The sequence below is a fragment of the Lactuca virosa genome, chromosome 5, assembly GCF_052849685.1.
Source record: "Lactuca virosa cultivar CGN04683 chromosome 5, Lactuca_virosa_CGN04683_v6, whole genome shotgun sequence".
Taxonomy (NCBI): Eukaryota; Viridiplantae; Streptophyta; class Magnoliopsida; order Asterales; family Asteraceae; genus Lactuca; species Lactuca virosa.
The window spans coordinates 169149700-169157525 of record NC_136430.1 but is presented as its reverse complement, the minus strand read 5'-3'; the positions used below and the strand labels follow the sequence as shown (position 1 = coordinate 169157525).

The window sequence follows — 7826 nt, the reverse complement described above, 5'->3', positions numbered from 1 at the left end:
TTATGTTTAAAACATCAATATCATATATTAAGTTTCGACGCAAAAAATAATCACTAGTTTTATTATTTGCCATTATAACGCTATAAACCGATTTTAGTCTTTTTAATAAAAACTCTTTATTTATTATAAAGACATGGAGTTTATAAAAAGTTTAAACATCTTTTAAACCATTTCAAATATTTTAAAGTTGGGTATTTATAAGTTTTACAATAGGGAAAACCACATAAAAACCCTATGTATTATACTCCAGCTCTTAAAAAAACCCTTATATTATCAATTGGTACAATTTAACCATTATTATTTCAAATATTTATTATTTTGATGATTTGTAACCGGTTAAGCTTAAGGAACCGGTGGCATAAATGTCGTGGCATCTAAATAGATGACATGGCTGTACATTGGGTGACACATTGGCAAAGAAAACTAGGTTAAAAAGTGCATCGCCCTGGGTTCTTCAAAGTTACGATATTTTTCTTGTTCCTCTTCTTCTTTTAACTTCGTCTTTGCAGAAATGGCCGATCGATCGTATGGATCTTCTTATTCTTCTTCCTCAACTCTAAACTACGAAAACGTTTTGTGTAGATGTGGTGAACAACCAAAGATCTGGACTTCAACGACCAGGAAGAACCCAGGGCAACATTTCATCCGATGCCCTAATTCACTGGTATCTAAGATTCTTTTAAGATTGATACTGTTTCTCTAATTCTTACTCAGATACTTTATTTTTTTTTTGTAGGATACTTCAAAAGATTGTAAATTTTTTGTGTTGGTGGATGAGGATTTGGGTCTTCCCTGGTATAAGAGTAAAGTGAATGAGTTGCATAGGGAGAATATGATCCTTTCTAAAAAGAAGAACTGGAGAAGGAGAACATGAATCTGCAGAAGAAATTAATGAACTTTGAGCTGATTGACAAAAAAGAGACTGGTGTATTCATGGTTAGGTTGTTGATGTATGGCATTGTTCTGGTTTGAATCTTCATTTGGGTTATAATTATGTAACAGGGAAAGTAGGTTAATGTAAAATAGCTAATTATGTATTAGGGTGATGTTGTTTGGTTTATGCACCTTTGTAAAGTTTAAGAAATGTACTTTAAAGACTCAGCACATTCTAACCGTTATAAATTGGTTGAGAAAGGATTTATTGCATACATCTATTTTATGAAGAGAATGTAGTTCTGTGAGTATATGGATTGTTCCAGGTTCCCTTCTTATGGTTCTAATATCATTTTATATTTGGGTACAAATTAGTTGGACAGTTTTACCCTTTTGGTCGCATATTATCTCATTATGGAGATTATTGTTGTTGGTTTCATTTTTTGGTTTCAATACTTACCTACATTTCCCCAGTTGTGTTTTTACAGTTTAAGCATTTGGATTCAATTGGTAATTAGATGCAGGTAGCACTTTTTTGCATAACATTTTTTTAACACACACCAACATCAATAGCACCAGGCATTAAACACAGCTGTCGTTTAACCTTTTTGTTTGGCATGATTGAATTGATAATTGGGAACATTAGATGCAAGTAACAATTTTCTGCATAATACTTTTTTTTCACACACACCAGCACCCAACGTAGAAACAGAACATAAACAGAAAAAAAAAATACTAAAACAGAAACAGAAAAAGAAATATGATTTCAATATTGTATTGATAAGCTATTCCCCATTTTACCCTCCTGACTCATATCTATTTTAATACTCTATCACCCCTGATTTGGAAATCCAGAAACAGAAAAAAAAATATGATTCATCATACATAAATAGTTCACAGGAAATAGTTCAATTCACCAGTTTTGCCCATTGACCATTTTGCCCTTGGTGGTTGTTTACGTTTTTACCATACAAGACATAAAATAGGAGGAAAAAGAGGAACATAAAGTACATTTTTAGCTTTTTTAAAACCCCACTCCATTAACAAATAGGAGGAATATAACCTGTTAATGGGACATAATGTTATTACATTTCAATAACAAAATACTAGGAGTACTAAATTCCAAGTAACAAAAGTATTACAAAAGACTAGAGTTTTGTCCCATTCCAACCCCTAAATCTAATATTCTAAATAATCCTTTCAGATGGCTTTCTTGGTTTGAGCTTTGCACGGATAACAGATACATCAATTCCTATCTTACCAACCACATTAGATTAATCTTCCAAATTAGCTACAAAAAAAGTTATGAAATTATTAAATTTAATATAAGCATAGAATATATATATATATATATATATATATATATATATATATATATATATATATATATATATATATAATTATTTCTTACCATTTTCAATATCAAATTGAGTTTCAGGCACTACATCTTGAGTTTCGGCAACTCCATCATCTTGAGTTATAGGAACTCCTTCATCAATTTGAGATTCAGGGAATTGCAACAAAGGTTCACCTTCTCTCCTTTCCATTTCAGCCCTACATAGTTCTTCCTCAAAATTATCAAACATGTCTATAACTTCATTTTCCATTGGTGAATCAAAGATTTCATCAATAAATGACCTTCCTCCTCTACCACCACTTGTACCTGCAGATGATCCTCTTCCACCTCTTGCCCCTGTTGGTCCTTTTCCGCCTCTACCACCACTTGTAGCTGCAGATGGTCCTCTCGGAGGTCTTTCATCAGAGTTTGTTTTTTTAGGCCTACCGGGAGGCTTCTTTTCCTTAGGAGGGGGCACAACCTTTTCATTCTTGCATGTCCTAGCATTGTGTCCTTCTTGTAAACAGTTGTGACACTTCTTTATTTTCCCTTTACCAGAAACGGTTGGATACTTTGTCTATTTTTCATTCTTGTCTCTTTTTCTTTTAATAGAAGGCCTTCCTGGCATCCTACGTTCTTTTGGGGGCAATAACTTATCATATGGAGTTTTAATCCATAAATTGCTTCCATTTAAGGGAACAATGGAAGTGCTATAAGCCAACTGATATTTTTCCTTCTTGAACCAATCACTTACATAGTCAAGGAGATTTTGGTGGGTATGGTTTATAGCCGCGCATGCATGTACACATGGAAGGCCAGACAAGACCCATAGTCTACATGTACATGCCCAACCTTCCAAGTCTACCATATATCCTTCATAACCATTTCTAACCTCCAATAGAGGCCCACTTGGGATAACAATCCAATTCCTAGAAAATATGTAAAGTTAGTATAATATTTTTAAAATTTATTATAGAACAATCGAATTTGGAAAACAATCTATACCTCATCTTTTTGTGCCATTTTCTCATCTTTTTAATTATGTTTGGAGCGACAATAGTTTTCCATGAATTTGTGTTCCTTATCATTGCATCAAATGTCACACCCCAAAACCAAGAACGGCAGAAACGTTCTAGGGTGGAGGACGTCATGTAAAGTATCACAACAGAGTAAAGTAATAAACAAGCAACAACATCATCCATTGCATTAATTGTAGAATTTTAATACATGTATGTTCTTTCATAGTATACGACATGATAATAAGAAATCAAAAATAAAATACGAGTCTTGACTGCTCCGTCTTCTCCAAAACCTGGTCGTCGTACCTGTCTACTGGTGACCTGAGAATACAAGTTATTTTGAAAATGAGTATCAGCTTTAAAGCTGGTGAGATCATAAGTATTTTAGTGTCATTGATTTGTAAAACTGTAAGGAAAAAGACTTGTAATGGTTTTATGAAAACTTTGTATAAGTATGAAAAACCGTAGAAAATCCCATATTTCCTATTAGTATAAAAGCAGTCTTCTATCAAGACCCGACTGTTTTGAAGGTTTGCACCTCTGCAAAAATGAAGGTTTTTCCCCTAGTATAATTATTATTATCTAAATATAATTATACATAAACGTGTATGTGATAAAATCACAAAGTAACTGTAATAGGGAAAATAATATTATACCTCAGCAGTGATACTGCTGGCTATATAGTGAATAAGGAAAAGTCTAAATGAATGAAGTGTAGACTCCAGGTGGTATCGAATGAACAATACGCCTCGAAAAGTCTAAATGAATGAAGTGTAGACTCCAAGTGGTATCGAATGAACGATACGCCTCAAAAAGTCTAAACGAATGAAGTGTAGACTCCAGGTGGTATTGAATGAACAATACACCTCGAAAAGTCTAAATGAATGAAGTGTAGACTCCAGGTGGTATCGAATAAACAATACGCCTCGAAAAGTCTAAATGAATGAAGTGTAGACTCCAGGTGGTATCGAATGAACAATACGCCTCGAAAAGTCTAAATGAATGAAGTGTAGACTCCAGGTGGTATCGAATGAACAATACGCCTCGAAAAGTCTAAATGAATGAAGTGTAGACCCCAGGTGGTATCGAATGAACAATACACCTCGAAAAGTCTATTTTTGCCTTAAATTCTTATTTAGTTAATTTAAGGTTTGAATGTGAACTCGTATGTAACCATGCTGATAGACGGCTGAATAACGGATGACCCTCCAGGTCATAAATAGTGAGGTAGCATTCTGTCACCCCTTGGCCTTTCGGCTGGGACTGTAGCTATCAGTCAAGATGTGGGAGTGTCTGTCCCGTATAGATCTATACACACAATGCCCGCTCTCCCTCCAGGAGACTCTGGTTACAAAGTAATACCATGATGAAGTGTCGTATCGAGAAGTAGTATGTCACATTCTGTTATAGTATTTAATCTTTGTATAGTGTATAGTATGTTATATATTTGTATAGACTCATGAATGAACTGACTCTGGTGTGATTCCTTGCACTATGAATAGTAAATAGTATCTCCTAACTATACCCATTATAGTTACTAGTAATATATGTATATGAATAAATAGAAGTATGCCTTTGCTACCCAAAGGTACTGAACTGACTGATAGAACTTTTATGTCTATATATGTATACATAATATATAACTAATATTTAGACGACCTTCGGACAAATAATAGGATACCCTAAGTCCACAACCAAACAAGGAACAGGAAATAAGGCGGGTTAGCAGTCCTAAGTCCTTTAAACATTACTTATATAACTATACATATAGAGGCATGCAATTGATAATATAAAAGTTTAAAAGAAGTTTTATTTGATATAAACGGTTTAAAGTATAAGAAATCCCTTATTTGGAACATAGTTTGAAGTACGTGAAAACCTTTGCTTGAAACATAGTCATAACAGAATTTGAAAGGAAAGATGTAGTTTAGAAAACCTGTTTGATAAAGAGTTTAACGTGTAAAAGCGTTCGAGAAATCATTTTGAAGTAGTTTGCTTGATAAAGCAGCTAATAGTGTAGTAAATCCATAGTTTGATAGTTAATAATCACATGTGATTGATATAATAACTATCATGATTCAACTTGTATCCCCCCCCCATAAAAGCATTTAAAAACATTTAAAAGGTTAATTAAGGGGTATGAACTCACCTGTAGTGAGTGGTTTGGATGGAAGTGCCGGATAGGATGCTAGGTGTCAAGTGAGGACTTGAACACACCCACGAATCCTATTTACATGTAGTGATACATAAATGTATCTAATTAGTCATTTAACAACTAATTAAGCAAGTAAAGACACTCTAATACATGGAAACACTTTGCTTCAAGTGCTAGGAGTACTAAAGGGTTGTATTTAAAGAGAATATGGTCTCACATTGGAGTTTACTTCTCATTTGGCAACAAAATATGACTTTACGGTTTTTGGTCATTTCCCCCATGAGTTTACGGCCGTAAACTCATGGTAATTTGTACCATTGTGTGATTTAAGGTATTATACCCCTCAAGGAAGTGTTCTAGGTTTGTATCAAAGGCTTAGGAAGGGACTAGGGCTCAAAATGGCTCATCTTTGGAGTTTACGGTCCTTGGACCATTCCCTTGGAGTTTATAGTCGTAAACCCATGAGTTTACGGCCGTAAACTCATGGTCACTCCAACCATTTCGTGTTTTGGGGTTTCTAGCTCATGCATGCAAGGTTCTAGTCCAATATCCAAGCCCTAGAAGGTGTTAGTGGCACTTAAACACCACTTGATGGTGTTTACGGTTCAAGGATATCCCTTGACCGTAAACACAAGTGTTCTTGAGGGTTTTTGATGTTCTTCAATGGTTTAGCAAGTAGTCTAAGCAAATAACTAGTTAGGAGGAGTGTACTTACTTATAGGAAGCTTGTAAGAGTTTTTAGGGCCCAAGAACACTAGTGTGTGTTCTTGGTGTTCTTGGTGTTTTGAAGAACACTTGAAGATCTACACAAATGGAATGATTTCATGGATGAAATCGTGTATAGACACTAGATAAGGTGTTATATCGACAAATCAAGGGAGAAAACACTTACATTCTTGGAAGATTGGAAGAAATGTCGGATGATACTTGAGAGAGAAATGGGTTCTCTAGGCTTGAAATGGTGAAAAAGTGATAAAAATGACTAAGTGTCATATTTATACTCCTTGGGGTTTACGGCTGTAAACACCATGTTTGGGCCGTAAACTCCCAACTCTAGGAGTTTTGAGATTTTATTGATGCACAATAAACCTTAGGGTATTCTCTCTCCAGTTATCTCCTGAAGCAATAAGCTTTAAAACACTCAAACGGACTTTAAACCAGCTAAAATTTAGCAGAAAAGTATTTGACTTTTATTTGAAGTACTTGACAGTAGGGTTTGTACGAATGGAAATTTCGGGTTGTCACATCATCCCCCTGTTAGAAGGAATTTCGTCCCGAAATTAGAGTTTAAGCAGATAAGTAGTTACAAAATAACTAAGTAAGAGATGAGGATATTTTAGTTTCCACTGATCCTCTCGCCCCCAAGTGAATTCAGGTCCTCGCTTGGCGTTCCAGCGAACCTTCACGATTGGGATACAGCTTTGTTTCTTTCGTTTGACCTCTCGATCCATGATCTCTACAGGTTCTTCCACGAGGTTGAGGCTCTCGTTGATCTCGATCTCGTCGAGTGGAATTACAAGAGTCTCATCAGACAGACACTTTTTCAAGTTCGAGACGTAGAAAGTAGAATGTACGTTACTTAGTTCGCGGGTGAGTTAAGTTTGTAAGCTACAGGGCCGATTCTAGCGAGAATCTCGAAAAGCCCTGCGTAACTTTTCTGTCGGTCACTAGAGGCTTTAATTGTCCACTAATCTGAACGATCTTCTCTAATGATGCCCTCTTACTCTAGATCGTGAATTTCATAGCTAGCTTTGAGGGTTTATAACTGATGGGAGGCTTAGGTAATGATCTTACTTCGTTACATCAAAATGCAACTGAGCCCTGGATTTGGAAGTGTCTACTTGAATTCCCTCTTCGCTAACAATGCGACACAGGAATTTGACCCTTCGAATCCAAACTCGCGTTTAAGAGAATTTTGCGTAGAGCTCCTCCGATTGAAATGTTTCCAAGATCTGTTGACGATGTTGACTATGCTCCTCCTTACTACGAGAGTAGATAAGTATATCACCGATGAAGACGATGATGAACTGATCCTAGTAAGGACGACACACCTTATCCATTAAATCTATGAATACTGCGGTGCGTTTGTTAATCCGAACGGCATCACTACGAATTCGTAGTGCCCATAACGAGTTCGGAAGGCTGTCTTCGGAACATCCTCCCCTAGCACTCGTAGTCAGCGATACCCGGATCTTGGATCGACTTTTGAAAAGAAGATCGCCCTTTTACAGTCGATCAAATAATTCGTCTATGATAGGCAAAGGGTACTGATTTTTGATGGTTAGCTTGTTGAGCTTCCTGTACTTGATGCATATACGAAAGTGATCGGTCTTTCTTTTTGACGAACCAGACCGGAGTTCCCCAGGGTGAGAAGCTTGGTCTTATAAAGCTCTTGCTGAGCAGTTCGTTAAGTTGATCGGATAGTTCTTGCCTCAATGCAGGT

General features: G+C 36.0%; 1 long non-coding RNA gene across 1 annotated transcript; it reads left to right on the top strand.

Moving 5' to 3' along the window:
• Positions 1-402: 402 nt before the first annotated feature.
• LOC145114771 (uncharacterized) lies at positions 403-1146 on the top strand. The gene is made up of 2 exons (XR_013711202.1): positions 403-664; positions 737-1146. It is a non-coding gene; the product is annotated as an uncharacterized LOC145114771 (long non-coding RNA).
• Positions 1147-7826: the final 6680 nt, after the last annotated feature.